The sequence below is a fragment of the Platalea leucorodia genome (assembly GCF_965183815.1).
Source record: "Platalea leucorodia genome assembly, chromosome: 4".
In the NCBI taxonomy this organism is placed as follows: Eukaryota; Metazoa; Chordata; class Aves; order Pelecaniformes; family Threskiornithidae; genus Platalea; species Platalea leucorodia.
The window spans coordinates 76,582,753-76,600,955 of NC_138826.1; the positions used below are offsets into that span (position 1 = coordinate 76,582,753).

At 42.6% G+C, this 18,203-nt stretch overlaps 1 protein-coding gene across 2 annotated transcripts in view; it reads right to left on the minus strand.

The window, feature by feature from the left end:
* ELK3 (ETS transcription factor ELK3) overlaps nt 1–9,611 on the minus strand; it is a 41,736-nt gene extending 32,125 nt beyond the window's left edge. For both annotated transcript variants that reach the window (XM_082311164.1, XM_082311163.1), the window contains exon 1: nt 9,179–9,611. The gene's annotated coding sequence lies outside the window, so the exon portion shown is untranslated. The remainder of the gene's footprint in view (nt 1–9,178) is intronic.
* Between the last annotated feature and the right edge of the window lie 8,592 nt (nt 9,612–18,203).

Consider the following 18,203-nt stretch of genomic DNA (forward strand, 5'->3'; position numbering starts at 1 on the left):
TCTGAAAGTTTACTTGACATATCAAGCCACGATTACTCCTAAACGCAAATGCTTTTTCCTTATCTCTACTGCCTTCTTAAACTGAAGTATTAGAATTTCCAATTTTGTGACAGCAGACCGAATGCTTTGTAACTTATGCTAGTGGCTCTAGTGTTTTAAATGGTGCATTAATACTATCAACTGTCTCAAATGTTGCTTCTAATACATTTCATATTCAGCTTTTTAAACTAATCTTCCCCCCCGACTGATTTTTTCCCTAGATTAGAAACTTAGATAAACAAGCAGGTCTTTTTCATGCTGTGAGCAGAGAGGAACCTGGCCGAAAGGCCAGGAAATGCAGCCCTGGGAGTTCCGTTCAGGCAAACCGAGGTGGCTGGCAATTTCTGCGAGACCTGAAGCACAGCAAGATCATCGCAGCTTACACTGGCCGTCAGAGCTCACCTTCCTATGCACACGGAATTGTCAGAATTTTCTGGATTAGCAAAATGAGCCATTAAACTATTTAAGAACATACAGGCTTACCTGTGTATTCTCACGTTGCAAGGGGAGTCAGTCATGGCATTACACTGACAATAGCGTAACACAATTCAGCAGATGGTAACCTACATACATGTAGAGACATTTTACCTGGACGATTTCTTCCCAAAACGTTAGTGCTATCATAATAGTTCTTGGAGCACGATCCAGGGTGTAAGTTCCTTAATCATAAAAAATGAGCAACTAGTCACAGCACTAGTCAAGGTCCGTATTTTTCACTTTAAATGCTATTATTTCTATGCGCAATGATCTCAAAGTAAAAACCCAAATTAAGAATCACTCTTACTTGTCAAAAATCTCAAAAATCTGCTATTCTCCTCCTTCCTGACTGCTAATCAAAGTTCCGATATGCATGTTTATCATGCGCTAAGCTAAACTGAAACCCAATTAAAAGATTGTTATCTTCTGACATTATTCACTTGTCTACTACACCAATAAGAACCTGAAGGTCACACCTACACATTTCCCCTAACATCGTTCATTAAACACTGGAATACCCAAGAGAATGTATCACAAAAGACATGAGATTTCAGCCAACAGAAGATCTGGTTGTTTCTCTGCTGTACTCTCTGTGTCCTGTGAAACTAATTCCCGTGGCTGCTGCAAACTATGAAGGAGAGACAAATGGGACGCTATTTCAATGATTACAGCAAACTTTGCTGTATACAAAGTGCCTAGACAGCTTATGTTTAGAAGTGACAACAATACACTAACTGGTTTGTTCGTGTCTCTGCTGCTCAGGATACATAACAGCCACTATTTTGATTTGTAAGCTGAATCTTGTATAAGATTCCACATTTAAATAAAGCGTAAAGACTCTATCCCCTCTCCTCAACTTGGATGAGATTGCACAGTCAGTTTTATTGTACCCTGCTCCCAGGGAATCAATCCAGCCTTCATACTGCTCTGTTTTGGAAGTACTTGCATGGCAGAGCTTCAGTACTTAAGCAGCAGTACTGAAGGAGTGCTGTACTCATACTTTCTACACCAGCCCTATTCCACGCTTGTAGTTTGCTACACTAACCACACACGCCGGTTGCTCTGAGTCTGCTCTGAGTCACCACGCCTCACAGAGGTCTATATCTAGAATCTAAACCCACATTCCCATCTCAGCTATATTAGTATAGCATGGAAGAAATTCTCTGAAGGTAGTCAACTTTCTCCAGATTTCACTAACAGAGCTGCAATAGGAAATTGTACTTACTTTCTAAATGCTTTTTAAAGATTGTTTCTTCTCATGAATTACTGTTAATTGCTGGGAAGAGATAATAGTGGTACTTGAGTCTATAAACTTTTTGTTTGTGCTGTATTGTGACTTGATACAACAGAGGCCACTCAACATTACCACAATATAAACATTTATAAACAATTACCTTCATTAGCATCCTTCCCAAAAAGCTTAAACTGAGAGACATCTGATCAATTTTCTTCATATCAAAAAAAAAACCAAAAAAAAACAAAAAAACAAGAGATGAAGAAATATACAGAGATACAGTAAAGAGGTGCTGTCATCACATTAGAGGCAAATGGACGCATAATAGAAATCTGTTTTCCAGATGAACTGTCAGCTGTTCTGCAAAATGAGGGTGGGAAACTTATAGGAGGACATTTCATTAAAAACATTTAGATTCTTTAGATTAAGTATATAAGCCAAGTGTACTCTTTTTTGTACAACTGTGAAAGCTTATTTTACACAAACTTTACTTGTTCACAAATATTTTCAGAGAAAGACTCATCTAGTAAAACTGTATTAACAGGACTTAATACTTAGTGCTTAGAAAGCTTTTACCACTTTTGAATGATTAGTAAGAATCATAAAAATTACAACCAGATGATTCATTACATAATTTAACGACAGCTAAAACTAAAAGACAATGTGCAAGATGTAAGTCTTCCTCTCCCAGTACCTCAAATGATCTTCAAGTTAAGATCCACGAGATTAAAAAAACTGTATACTTTAAAGCTGAAGAAACTAAGACAGAGTTGTTTGCATGAGAGCCAAAATACATTACCATGTAGTAATCGGTATTTGCAAAGATTATCCAAGATATATTCTGACTCTTCAAACATTGAGTAGGAGATTGGCAAGCAGAGACACAGATGTGATTGAAATGACTCTCTGAAATGGGTCTGGGGGAAGCCATAGAATGGGGAGCATCCTTCACACGCTCAGTACATCCTGACACTGCAAAATTTAGAGCAAAAGCCATGGAAGAGTAGGAGGACACACGCACAGAGCAAGCAAGAGCTACTCCAATGCTTTAGTTACATTCAAGGCCTAAGCTAGCATTTCAATGTTTGCAACGTGCAGTTAGCCTCAGCGCATTAACAGACGTGCTGACACACTCAAAAATAAATACATGCCTAAGTGCTTTGAAAGATCAAAACAAAGTAAGTTTGTGGCTTCCTACAGAAATTCTTCTCCTGAAGACCCTGAGCTGTATCTAACTGCTCAGATGTAGACAGAGAACATGGTATAGTCTTTAGAAACCTTTCTTTACATAGTTGATTGATATTTATCTTCAAAGTTCGTAAGTGTCATGATACAGGTGGGCAGTTTTCAACATGTGGCCCATGCATGCATGGGTCAATGGATTTCTCCTGAAGGAGAGGCAAAAGTACCACAGTACTACTACAGTAGGCTCAACTGCAACATAGGCATCTGCACAACCGCTCAAAAATAATTATGGATCCACAGATAGGAAAAGGACAAACCCTACTGCTCTAGACAGTCACAGCAATGCTACTTGACCAAGCAGACCAAAATCAGACATGGTGTTGGTAACTGTAACGCCATAGGAGCAAAAAAAGAATAATTTTCAGCTGAGTTGTATCTGCTTAGGGCATGGCAAAATTTGGACTCCAATGTTCTTAACTGTAATATAACTTCAAAATAATTACTTAAATATTTAGTTATTCAGGACACTGTGAGACACTGACCATGAATTACACTGATAAAGCACATCAACAGTTCCAGGGTACTTTTTGGTACTGCAAAAAACTACCACACTATTCATACAAAATTAAAAATGCAGAATGACTAGATAGTTATTAATTGGCATTGAATTAGCTGGCAGGTAGTGCCTCAGTGATATTTTCATATTAATGCTTATGGCAGGTATTTCCTTTAGCTTTTGCATTTAGAAAAGCAGCAAGTCTCCTTCCAAGAGCTTTTGAATTAAAATCCGCTCTTAACAGTAAACCCTTAAGAATTTGAATTCTGATATAATTACTGGCATATAAAACCCCAATGAGTTAAAGAAAGTTTTAAGGCCAAAGATTCATTTACTTTTTGTGAAGTTCACAGATAAGAGGTACTCTGTGTTTCATCTGCTCTGCTTCCATACACGCAGCCTTGTGTTTTGCAGTGCAGTGAGCTGGACTTCCTGTACCTACACCTTGACATTCTCCTCAAATTCATGACTAATTCTTTAATCATTCATTATTCAACAAAATACTTCAACATGAGAACAGACATATTCAGTCTTTCAAGAGCTCTCAACACCCTCCAGAATATTAGTTGATTCATTTAACAAGCCACAGACGAAGTAAACAGCTGTCTAATGATTCAAGACTGTGAGATTCCCTATCGTGGGAAACACCGAGGAGAAAGCCACGGTGAATCAACCCGAGGATACACAGTGCAACATCATTTTCAAAGGACCGTAAGTTACAGCCTGTTGTATGAACCATTGGGTGCGGTTACAAAAGATACACAGCAGCTCAAAACCAACAGTACTCCTTGAAGCTGGCCCAGGCTGACAGTGTCCTATAATCAGTGTCACAGCTCTAAGATGGATTCAAGCAGCAGCGTCCGTCCAGGCACGCTGCACCTTGGAGCCACGGCCACCAGAAGAAAACCATGGACTGATAAATAGTCTGAATTGCACAAATGAGTCCAACCTGCCCTATCTTTGTGGGAAGTACTAGCTGACTTATCAGTTCTCTGCTATCTTATTTAGGACTATGACAGAGAGCCACTCACAGAGATAACTGTAACTACATGAGCATACAAATTTTATATGATGTCACCAAGATAAACCAGCTAAAATAACCTTTTATAAATAGAATCATAGAATTGTTAAGGTTAGAAAAGACCCTTAAGATCATCAAGTCCAACCCTTAACCTAGCACTGCCAAGTCCACCACTAAACCTTGTCCTCGAGCACCACGTCTACCCATCTTTTAAATACCGCCAGGGATGGAGACTCAACCACTTCCCTGGGCAGCCTGTTCCAGTGCCTGACTGCCCTTTCGGTGAAGAAGTTTTTCCTAATATCCAACCTAAACCTCCCCTGGAGCAGCTTGAGGCCGTTTCCTCTCGTCCTATCACTTGTTACTAGGGAGAAGAGACTGACCCCCACCTCACTACAGCCTCCTTTCAGGTAGTTGTAGAGAGCAATAAGGTCTCCCCTCAGCCTCCTCTTCTCCAGACTAAACAACCCCAGCTCCCTCAGCCGCTCCTCATAAGACTTGTGCTCTAGACCCTTCACCAGCTTCGTTGCCCTTCTTTGGACACGCTCCAGCACCTCGATGTCCTTCTTGTAGTGAGGGGCCCAAAACTGAACACAGTACTCGAGGTGCGGCCTCACCAGTGCCGAGTACAGGGGCACTATCACCTCCCTGGTCCTGCTGGCCACACTATTCCTGATACAAGCCAGGATGCCATTGGCCCTCTTGGCCACCTGAGCACACTGCTGGCTCATGTTCAGGCAGCTGTCAACCAACACCCCCAGGTCCTACATGTATGACAAATAACTGTATGTTCATTCTCCCAGCCTTATCCCACACTTCCTTATCTTTAGTTGCCAAATGACATTTTATTTCAGCGTCTATTTCTTTTCTTTGATTTTCTGAAGCAACATGTTGGCATTCCCAAGGCAAAGATTTGCATTTTCTGTAACAGCTCACGGACCTCAATGTCCATAAGTATTATATATACACCCATCTTCTTACATGTAAACATATGACCCTCAGAGCAAGCAACAAGCTCCATGCACCTTGGTGAACCTGCAAAATGACTTTCACACTGTGCTAAGCCCTCCAGAACAGATTTTTAAACTAAGGTAGGTTTCAGCTTTGGTTACATTAAGTCACTTGAGCTGCAGTAATACCTTCCCGTAAGAATACCTCTACCGTAACACACCCTGAAGCTGGCCTCTATCCCAAGAAGGGCATTACAACGAGGAGGTAAAGTTTACGTAACTGGACTTCATGCACAGCAAAGGTGAATGCTTCAGTCTTTGGAGTGAGATACTTGATTTGTTTTCGTGATTCAAGTTTAATGAAGTAACATTAAGTAACAGGAGCAAAGAACCACTGTGAATCAATAAGCAGTGAGAACTGCTACTGAATAAACCAAAATAGACTTTTGTTTCTACACACGCAAGCATCCATGTGCATAGTGGTTCGTAAACACAGTTACAAGGAAGGCTGTAGCTCAGTTTCTCCCCCTGAGATTGTGTTGCTTATTTCAGCTGCTGCATCTAGGTGGAGTTGGTGATAGCCTGTAGGTTTTTTCTTTTTAGGAACAACTCACAGAGGTGATTTGGAAAACCGAGATGCAAGCAATTACAATAATATCTCATCCCTTAGTAGAGAGTATATATTCTTCTCGCACACTTCTATGTTTCATAAATTAAAACAGGTAAAGAATAAAATCATACTTACAGTGAAAACACCTTTAAGACATTTTTATTATTTGAGTGGAAACCATCATGCACTATTTGATATTTGCATTTTTTTTCTGTTCCAAACAGAACTGATGTATTTTTAACACATCTACGGATTACTTCTCATTCAATGTTTCAAACATACAGAACACACAACCAGTACACTACTACTACTACTAGAGCTGTTTTTCTATGAGGACATCAAGATGTTTTTACTTATGCTGAGTGAATACAACATATTAAATTTATATACTGTAGATAGACTATATATATCTGTACGTATGAATGTGTGTGCTTCATCTAACTGATTCAGCAGACAGCATACTGAAATTCCAGCAATATTTAATGCAATAAGTGGACAATTTAATGTCCATCTTTCAAAGAGAGATAATAAGAGCCAGGGAACACTCTTCAGTAAGAGTTTTGATGTGGTATGCCACACTAGCTGTCCCATAACATATTCAACAGATTTTTTAACATTATGCCCAGTAAAGCACCTCCCTCTCTCTAAAATTTAGAATTTTACAAAAGAAATAAAATTCCAAAACCGGGAAATAGTTCTCACTACTTGATGACGGCATTTGATTGAAGCAGAGATTAGGCATTTTCTGGTTTACATACTATTCTAAAAATTCTTCTCTGCCCAACTAGGAAATCAAGAGGCATCTCTGTCTAGAGATTGTGTCACTAATCCACTAATAAAAGTCCTCTGTAAAGTGATGTTAATGAAGAACTTTTCTGTGCAGCTTGTACATAGGAAGTACAGGAAACACTGAAGATCCTTAAAGGTAAACACGTGGTATACTGCAATTAGTTCTCCATCCAAGTACTACTTTTTTGCACAGTATTTGCTAGTTTAATGCTATCACATGATAGCAAGTAGCTAAGTGTTATTTCCTATCAATCACATGCAATTTTATTCACATTGTTTGACAATTCTTTAAGCTAAAACCCACTTGCAAGCAAGACTCCATTTTCTTTGTTTGCTCCAGACTTTTTTTGCAAAAAGTTGTTAACTTCTAATTTAAATTAAAGATCAGTGGGGCATGGCAAAAATCTTTCTAATTATGAACAAAGACTTTTTTCATGACCGCTACGAGAATAAATCGTCACGAAATAATTACACAAACCACTCAGTCAAGTGATATGTACAAAATAATTATCACTTGGAAATTAAATATGTAAAGCACCAATACAGCAAGGTTTTGTGAGTGAATATACTCTTCAACCATGCCCATCACCTCGGTATCTTGGCACAAGAGTCTTTTAATCATGCAATTACATACAATTGTCACAGATGCACAGAACATGCTCATCATAACGCAGCCTTCTATGTACCCCATTTCCGAACTTCACCCTACGAAACTATTTATGCATAAACGACATTTAATCTGAAATAGTCAAAAAGTCTGTATGAGCAAAATATGAGAGGAACCATGACTTTCTGCCTCAAATTAAATGAAACCATTGACTTTTGAAGTTGGAGTCCTCATGACCGAAAAGATGCTGCATGGTGTAAACTTGTCTTAGCGCTACACCTCTAAGTAAATAAAGATGTAAGTTGTCTCCCTTTCAACTGCAATGTTAGAAAGGCTGACAGGGCTTCACAAAACCCTCCTGTGTTAGGGAACGGAAACTCCTAATGAGATTAGTTGGTGTGTGTGCAGACATTACTTAGCCATGACTAAATGGGCTCTCTTCCTGCAGCCAGTGGAAAATTCAGGGAACTTTTTCCCCCTGCAGCATCAGAGTCCCTCTAACCTTCAGCAAAGCCAGATCCAAAAACAACTCTCCACTTTCTCTCCCTTTCTCTCTCTCTCCCCTATTTTTTTTCCCTTCCCTTACAAACATTTTTAGTGTTTTTTCGGTTGGTCGTGGAAACTATCCACGTCGGCCAAGGGGTCTTGGGGCAGGGGGTAGCTAAGAAAAGCGGGGAGGGCCGGGGAGAACGCAGAAGACTACAAAGGAAACTGTAAAAAGGAGCAAATATATAAACCTGAGAGGGAGAAAACCACAGAGTTTCTTTGTGAGCTGCAGTGACTCATTTTCAAGATGTTGTCTGCTGCCAGTTTCAAACCGGAAGCGCATGGCAATTAGTCTTGCTGTTTCCAGACAAGCCAGAAACTCTCCCGACACTTTTTTTTTTTTTTTTTTCCCTCTTTTAAAGCCCCTTCTGCAGTTTCTGCAGGAGCCTTCCCTTCCCTCCCCCCCGTCCCCCCCGCCCCCGTCCCGGCTCGGCCTCGCAGCGGCGCCGGGACCCCTCGGCGCCCCCCGCCGCCGTGACAGGCACCCGGGCGGCCCCCGCCGCCCCCAACGCCGTTATCGTGATGCCGCTCGTACCGGGCAGGCCCGCGCCGCCCCGGCAGCCGGACACCGCCGGGGAAGGGGGGTCAGGATACCGCCCGGCACCGCCGAGGGGGCTGCGGGGCGGCGAGGGGTCCCGGGGCTCCCCCCGACCCGCTGCGCCCTGTCAGGCAGCGCCCCCCCCCCCGGCCCTGCCTCTCCTCACACCCCCTCGCCCGCCCGCCCCACACACACGCTCCGTCCCCTCACCGACACCCGCAGCTCCCGGGGGGCGGCGGGGCCCCTGGGGCAGCCCTCGACCCGGGCGGGGGGGCCCTGAGGCGGCGCGACTGCCCCCCGCCCCCCCAGCACCCCGCGCTCCCCAACCGCCGCCCCCTGCCCTCGTTACCGCCGCGCTGGCGGGGCCGGGCCCCGGGGCAGGACCCCCGGGCCCCGCCGGCCCCGACCCCGTGCGGGGCTCCGAGCCCTCCTCCCCGCGCTGCCCCCCGGCGCTCCTCACCTCCAGCCCGCCGCTCGCCCCGCCGCGTCCCCGCCGCTGCCCCACCAGCCCGGAGGGCGCCGGCCCCCGCAGCCCCCCGCAGCAGCCGCCGGCCTCCCCTTCCCCTCCCCGAAGCCCCCCGAAACTTTGCAGGAGTCGGGGCAGGCGCGGCAGCACTTGTACCTACCCAGAGCCTGAGGGACTTTTCCGCTCTCTCCCGGTAGTTTAGAGGGAGCTGGGTAAAATCCCCCGGTTCTCCATGCTGACAGTCTTCTGCAAACGCTCTGTTGCTCTTGTAATGAGATCCTAATTCCCCCCCCCCCCTTTTTTTTTTCTCTTTTTTTTTTTTTTTTTTCGGCCGGGGTGTGTGTGTGTGCGTGTGCGTGTGTGTGTGTGTGCGTGTGCCTGTGCGAGAGAGCGAGCAGGAAGTCAGAGCAGTCAGACAGAGAGCCGGCTCACTTCCTTTCCTGCATTATTCCCCAGGCGGTTTGCAGTCTGTGTAAACAGGCTTTTCCTCCCCTCTCCCCTCGCTCTGGCCGCTGATGTGCAGCATGGCTGCGATATAAGACACACGCGTAGCGAAACGGGTAACGGTAACGCCGCAGCCGCGCAGGGCGCTCCGCCGGCTCCCCCGACCTCCACCTCTTCCTGTGCGACACCCCTGGGGAGGAGCTTCCCGCCGGCCCAGCGCTTGGCCCACCGGCGGCACGGGCTACCGGCCGGCTGAAGTGGCTTGGCGAAAACGTGCCCGTGTTTCCCCGGGTGAGGGTGGGGAGATGCTTAGGAAGCGCTTGCGAGGGGCTCTTCGTCCTCCCGGAGCATGGCGAGGGGCCTGGGCGAGACGGCGGCCCTGGGCGAGGCGGCCGTCCTCGTCCCACCCAACGGGGGGCTGAGGCGGTGGCGGAGCGAGGCGTTGGGCGCCTCGGCTTCGGGTGGCTGGAGGCTGAGGGGTTGGCGGGGTGCGGCAGCTCGCTAGGTGCGCTGGCCGCCGTCCCGAGCTGGAGCTGCGATAGATAGCGCAATACAGAAACGGCGCAACATGGCGCGACATCATAAATCGAGGGAAATGACATACTGAAAGTCAAGGGGCGCTCAAATCGTCAAATTCGACCTGGATCTTCCAGCTCTGCGTCACATCTCGGGGACAGACCAGTGGTAGTTTGCTGATTGGGTTTCGACCCTCAAGCTGTAGACCTCAGATCTAGGCTGTTGGTTTGGATTTATGAAAAGGGACACGTTTCCACTATTTGGAGTTTACATCCTCCATGTCTTTTCTCGTGTCTCGTATATCTACATTGTACTGTCTATTTCTAACTCTATTTAGAAATTCTCAGAGTGAGTGACATTATCTTGTCTGCCCAGTGCACCCGTGATGTTCAATGCATAATACTTTAGAATCAATATTGCCCTGCTATTTCTTTTAACAGTCCCAAGATTCATCAGTCCAGCACACTAACTGCAGTTCAGAATGTTCTTGATGTGCAATGACACAGAAGTTATGATTATTTTTTAGCACTCTGTTGGGTTGTTGCTTACGATGTCACTGGGAACAAAAGTATGCTTTGATGGAATCGTCACAGTTGGCCACTAAGCATTAGTCAATAGCATCCGAACAGCTGGCAGTGAGCAAACTGAGAGTCTCTTGTGGAAGTCCGTCAGGTTTCTTCCTTCTCGTCTTCTAACATGCCATGGGGGAGCAAGAATAACATGGTACTAGCACACCAAATTATGTAATTTTGATATTTTCCTTAAATAATTCCCTTTTAGAAGTCATTCTGAATTTTAGAATACAGATGCAAGGTCTGCTAAATCCTCATTTTGAGTTTCCCAAATAAAGAAGCATCAAAATGTTTGACTTGAGATAGTATATTTCCTAGATTAAACTGCACAGTGGATGAAGTCCTTGCTGTAACTGTTAGTTGAAGTCATTAGGATGCAGGAATCAATCTTTGTTTGGAGACTACAACTGAAGACCCAGTTTTGCAAAACCAGGGTAGCCAGAGAAGCTTTTGTGGTACCAATATGCAATGTTGGACTGACAGCATTCATCTCCTACATTCATCTTTCATTGATTTTGTGAACAACAGAAGAAGCAGAGACACTCCAGAGTTGCCTTGACCGGTTACTGGTGTGGAGATCTGAGAGAACAAACTCTTCAAACCCAGTATAACTTCTTTTCTTTTACAAAAAGGAAATAACACTATGTCTTTAAAATAATGTTTAAAAATTAAGATATTTCTTTTATTTATTATTCTGTAACTGGGTTGACAGCACTAGATTTTTTTTTACAGCACCGGTCCTTTTTTGTCTAGATAGTGGAGTAGAAACCTAACTAAAGCTGCCATGCTGGAGGTTGGATGGCCACTGGATGAGGGCTCTTCATATTACCCTACAGATGCTGGACAAGAAAGCACGGCACCTCTTTTAAAGCCACCAGGATATGTTGGAGACATGAGGAATTCAGAAAGCTCTGCTGGAAGTGGAAGAAAATGGGAACTTTTGGCCAGGGCTACTGATTCGAGCACTATGGATGTCATCCGGAAAACATTATTTGAAACTACATCTATGTGCTTGATAAAAACACTGTGCTTTACAGAATGGTTGATGAAGCTCCCTCATCTGTGATATCTGCCTGCCTAAATTAATCTAGACTTAATAGTTATCCTTAAGGATTATCTGATGCAAAAATACAAGATGATGAATGAGGAAAATTGCGAGGTTTTATTGTGTAGGAGCCTTTTTCTTCTGCAAAAGCAATTCAACTCAGAAAACCTGTTTATGTAGTCATAAAAATGCTAGTTATGTTTTTAGTAGAGTCACTAGCCAACTTCTGTGCCTCGATTCACATCCATTCATCAGCACATATTATCGTTACAACTGTTAATTATAAAGCCTGAGTCCTGTCCTCAAGCTGTGAAGATCTGGGGGTTTAGCTTTGGAAATTGTTGTTCCTTGCCCAGAGTCAGTCCAGACAACAGCTGTCGCACTTGTAAAGGACTAAGAGTAGCTAGAGACAGCTCCCTTTCGATCAGTAAGGCAGGTTACCGCTCCTGAAAGTCCTAATCTGATGGGTTTAGGCGATCCTTGAACAAACATATGCACCCAGGATGTCTCTGTGTCCTGTTTGTCTAGGCGTAGTGCAGTTTGTAAAAGAGCCTGTATTTATAAACCTGTCCTTCTGTTGAAAAAATTGCCCCAAAGCCTTCCTAAGTATAGTGACTATAATTCTGCCTCATGTTTATTAGATTACATCAATTAAGAAACCAGGCTTTGTCTGTCCTTTCAGATTGTTTCTTCCATATTTTTAAACTGTTCATAAATCTCATATGCTGCTGTAATTAACCAATCTGAAACAAGGAAACAAAAAAATAAAGGTAGATTTGCTGTGCTCCAGATCTCTGTTGAAGCTCTTCAGGCTGAGGTTCATATCCGTGTTGGTCTAAGTTTTAGTGTAATTTCACTCTGAGCAGTGTCCCACTGTAATTAAATTATTAAATTAAATTAAATAATTGTAATGTCACTTTGCGGTACACAATTTTCCTTAAATGTACATAGATGCTTATAATCATGTATAATTATCAAGAACAAAGTTGAAAGCAGTTGGAAATAATTGTCATTTCATTTACTATTTTAATTGCAAATATATTTAATTAATGTATACATTGTTTCACTCTCTCTAAATATTTTGTATTTCTTTCTAGATTACAGGCTCTGCAGTGAAAAGGCTTCAAATTTGTGTCTGCCTTTATGACACCTAACACAATAGGTTCTGTGGGAGAATCACTCATAACCATTCTTCTCTCTTATTTTCTAGTAATTCTAGCTTGAATAACCACCTGCCAGGTTACAGGGGGATTTCCAGGGGATTTTGGAAGGTGGGTATATAGAAAATAATTACCTCAGTTGGAATGACAGCCTAATTCGTGTAGGATTCTTGGTTGCCCTTCACAACATACTATTTAAATGCCTTGTAAATGTTGCATCGATGTTGATGAATGTTCCTCTAGCAGGTTTGGCTTTTCTCTTTCACACTTTCCTGTAGCTGGACAAACACGGGCTTCAGAGCCAACAACTTCATTATTGCAAATATTCCCGGGGGATCCATACCACTCACAAAGTGGTCAGGTCCTCAGTTTTACCTCATCTCGCAGGCAGCTTCACTGGCAAGAAAAGTCCCGTCTGCAGTACTGTCCAGTGCTACCTCCAGGGGGTAACACTGACTCTAAACCTATGGAAACTCAAGAGATGGGACTGCATGTTGTTCCCCGGCAAGCATTATTTCTCCCTGGGCTTTTTTGCTGAGCTATCTAGGGTAAAACCGTGAGCTTTAGAAAAGGTTTTAGATGGCAGAAATCAAAAGAACTGTGTTCACTGTTGAAAAACCTCTTGTTCGAAGTTGGATCAGATTAGCGGGAAAAACAATTGCGTGTCATCATCAAAAGGCTCAAAACCTTGTGCCACATTTTCTGGAACAAAGAAATTCTGCAAGTTTTAACCTCAAATGTTTCCTGTCAGAGGTAGGAGAAGGGCTAAAAGTGCTTCTTCACACTACAAAACAAGTACACTGTGCAGATGGTAGGACCTCATCAAGGAAGCGGGAGCCTCTTCCCTCCTCCCAGGGGCTTCTTTTTCCCTTGGGGAGCATGTTCCAGTCCCTTGTGACAGAGGCTGTGAATGGGAATTACTGCTGTGTTGCAATTAGAAATCTGCCTTCAATCTTAAGGGACCGATGTTTTGGAGACCCCAAGGTTTTCCTCTTCTCCCCTACCCGCCCGCGGAAGGCTGTGGGGAAGCTGATCAGGAAGGAGTGTTTGGGGAAAATTACTGCTTTTACACTCCTCTTCCTCTGGCACATTTTTGCTTTCCTGAATGTTTTGCTTTCCCTGTATGTTGTTGTGGAAGAAAGCACATGACCCAACATGTTTCAATTCAAAGCATCACTTGCGTGTACGATTTCATTAGGTTTGCCTTCTTAGTGAAAGATTTATAAGGAGTTACCTCCTGCGTGCAGTATAATTGCCTATGATTTTTTTGTCATTTCAGGAATGTCGTGTCGCTGTGCGTTGGAAGGGCCCATAGCACCTGAATGAGCAACCCAGGAAAACAGGGAGAGAGGATTCCAAGAATCTTTGCATAACTGTGAGGTCTAATCTAACTGCAAAGATTAACTATTTCAGAGGTCACTATGCTTCTTAAATCTTTCAATCTGTTCTGCTGCCATTTCTTTTCCAGGCTAATTAATTAAAGGTCTGAGCTAGAAGTTTAGTTGCATTTTATCGATCTCTCTTGGTTTTTTTCCCTGTCTCCCATCTGTCTATTTTATTCTAACCTAATCTCTAAATATAACTTAACCAAGGTATTTCTACTGCCAAATATCACTATAGCATCTGAATATAATTAAACTGCTTTTACTGTTCTCAAATGCTTTTGGTCAAATGGAGCGCAACTCACTGCCACTTCTGTTCAGCCCACATTAATTCTACGATTTTTAGATGACGAATGAAATTGTGCGGATTTTATCTTCAAGATGTGACCTTATAGCTTTTCTGTTTCCCAGTATGACACACACACTTTGAGAGACATTTCTACTTAACAATTTTCAGTTAAGTGCAAATGACAATATTTTTTTCTCTTCTAATTACTGTGTATTTGATTATGATGTTGCAATGATTGTATTATTGTGTTTGTAGTTACAAAGTTAATTATGCATGTTCTTGGTGCTGTGCATTTTCTAATGAAATAATCAATGTTTTCTTAAAGCCCTCCCTGTTCTCATACTCCATAGCCATAATTGTAAACCTCATATAAAAGACACTTTGGAAAAGCAAATAAACCTTCAAAATATCTTTGGGTTTTTAAAGTCAAAACTAACACCTTAACCAGTCATTCATTGTTGCAGACTATAAAGTACATGCATTATGTGTTTCTTATGGGAAATGACTGCTATTAGCATAATTGTAGTTGCCTTTTGCTTGCTAGAAAATCCTTTTTCTAAGTCACATTACACAAAAAAAGTTTAAAAATGAATGTGTCTTAATACCTTTACCTCACATGTGCATGTGCACTCATTTTTCTTGATGTACAGTAACAGAGAGAGACTTCAGAAAACAATTCAAAGCATGTAAGTTAGGACCCTGATATGAATGATCCGGAGGTGCCTGCTTCTCTCCGCTGACTACGCAGGAATCCTGGGAGGCCTCCCCAGCTAACTCAGCCACCCAAATTAGGTGCTTAGAGTTAGAAGACATAGGTATCCTTTAGATTCATATTCTGCCTTCAGTACAGCTAAAATGTGGAATCCCTTTTCAGCTGTCTCTGAGGAGATTTTTTCAGAGTGTTTTTGCTATACATTGGAACTACAAGTACAAAAAGCTTTCAGTGTAGACATACTCAGATCTAAGTCATTTAAAAGTGACAGTGTTTTGATCCTTCTAAAAACTCAAGTAATGTAGACTTGCAATGCAAACTTGATCTTGTTCCTCCAAAAATTCCCAGTTTGTACATCTTTCATATACTGGTTTGCTCTATATGAGATCAGGACTGCTAGCCTGTCTGTACCTTAAATGTACACACGTTGAAAATCTGATACCCGTTTGCCTGTCTGGTAACTTTTTATCACATACTAGCAATAGTGACAGTTCTAAGAAGATTGCTGATGTGCAGCCAAAACTATGGTTATACGAATATTCCCTTGGCTGTTGTTGTGAGCTCTTGACTGGGTGTTTATCAAGAGATGCCACATTTACGTGGAAAGCTTTTTTGATATAAACTGTAGGCTCCTTCATAACTAGACTTAGCAAAAGACCATAAACACAAGCCTAAGTCCAAACTTACTAAACAAGTCCTTCAAAGTTAACCATGTGCTCTCATGTTGTGTTTAACACAAAATAAATTCAGGCAACCACAGACCTATGGGAACGGCTAATGTGGCTGTATTCCACCATTGGCTGCTCCAGGTGAGAGGACAGGGCATCAGCTATAACCATAGAATCATAGAATCATAGAATAGCAGCTTGGAAGGGACCCCAAGGATCATCTGGTCCAACCTTTCTAGCACAATCTAGACGAGATGGCCCAGCACCATGCCCAGCTGAGTCTTAAACATGTTCAGTGGAGTGGAGTCAACCACTTCCCTGGGGAGATTATTCCAATGATTGACTGTTCTCATTGTGAAAAATTTACCTCTCGTGTCCAGTCGGAATCTCCCTGGGAGTAACTTGTACCCATTACCCCTAGTCCTCACCATGTGACTCCTTGTAAAAAGGGAGTCTCCATCTTCTTTGTAGCTCCCCTTTAAGTACGGGTACATGGTGATGAGATCACCACCTTTTCTCAAGGCTGAACAAGCCCAGCTCTCTCAGCCTATCCCCATACGGCAGGCTTCCCAGACCCTTGATCATCTTGGTGGCCCTTCTCTGGACCCCCTCCAGCCTGTCCACATCTTTTTTGTATAACGGGGACCAGAACTGTACGCAGTATTCCAGGTGTGGCCTGACAAGCGCCGAGTAGAGACGGATAATGACTTCTTTATCTCTGCTGGTGATGCCCTTTTTGATGCAACCCAGCATCCTATTGGCCTTCTTGGCCGCAGCAGCACACTGTTCACTCATGTTGAGCTTCCTGTCCACCAGGACCCCCAGGTCCCTCTCCATGGAGCTGCTCTCTGGCCAGGTGGATCCCAGTCTGAGCTGCACTCCTGGATTATGTTTTCCCAGGTGCGAGACCTTACGCTTGTCTTTGTTAAACTTCATAAGGTTCATGTTAGCCCACTCTTCCACTCCATCCAGATCTTCCTGCAGGGTGGCTCTCCCTTCCAGAGTGTCTACTTCCCCACTCAATTTGGTGTCATCTGCAAACTTCATCAGGCAACACTTGATCCCGTTATCCAGATCACTTATGAAGATATTGAATAGCGTAACTCTCTCATCCACATTTCAGCTGTCTGCAACACCAGATTTAAGCACATCCTTAAGCTTTGCTGAAGCAAAGCCTTACATCCTTGTGCAAAAGATGTTGAGGTTATGGCGAGTTTCTTTTGACTTCAATTTCAAATCAGAGTTTCAATCAGGGACTTATTGTGGACATGGTCTTCAGGAGGACTTCAGTTAAATACCAAGTTTCTTCAAAGTCCTACAGAGATTGTAGTATAAACTTGTTATATATATAAACTCTGACACTTGCTCATTCTGCTAAAAGGAGGATGCTATCACAAATAGATTATTGCTTACATCACTCCATGTAAATTGCTTTGAGATATTGTGAGAGAAATGGTAAAAATACATACACATAGAAATGTATAGTAAACTATGCTATAATGTAAGTATCTTTAAACATTTAAAGAGAAAAAGGAAATGTTATAAACTGTTGGTAAATTTTTTGGATACTGTTTATGTTTGAACTTTTCTCCGTTTTCCTGTAGAAACTTCCGTATCCTCTTCCTGTGTCCCTACAAAGTTTTGTACAATGCAGAACAAGAAATGCTACAGGGATTGTGCTCCACCTTTCTCCTTCCTGCTGGGATATCCTTTCTGTAGAGAAATGTAAAGTATATAATATTCAAGTAAAAATGTTATGTTTTTCTTTATCTCAGTCATTTTCTGTTATCTACAATATATCAAGCTGAGCGTACATTGGTTGCAGGAGTACGCCACTATTTTTACATTTTTATGACATGTGAGTTTCTCAGCCAAAGGTAGCTAAAATCTATTACAAAGTTTCTTGTTTTCCAGAGTCTTATCAAGGGTTCATGTCTAAGCCAAACAAGACAAGGGTGGGTTGGGTTTTTCTCTTCATTGTTTCGACTGAATTAACAGGAAGGGGGGAGTGCTTTACCTGTCTGACACTAGAGCAATATTCATTAGCTCCCACTTTTCACTTGTCTGTCTGTCCAGACTCTGTCTGCATCCTTGTGGGAATTGTATGGGAATTTCTTAACTCCCAGTAATAAATAAGGAAATTGTAAGTGCCTTTGATCTGAGTTCCAGTCTTAATTAATTCTAAAAGTCAATACTTACAATAAAATGAAGGACCAGGACTTTAAAAGCTTAGTTAATGTTAATGGACCATGTTCCTGAGCAGTCAGTGTAGGCTTTTACCATTGTACTGTTCCTCTGAATGTTGGAAGCCTGTTTTATAACCCTACAGACATATAAATGCAGATGTATAAATGTATGTTTCTCATTTAGATCATTTAGCAGTTCTTCCCTAGCAAT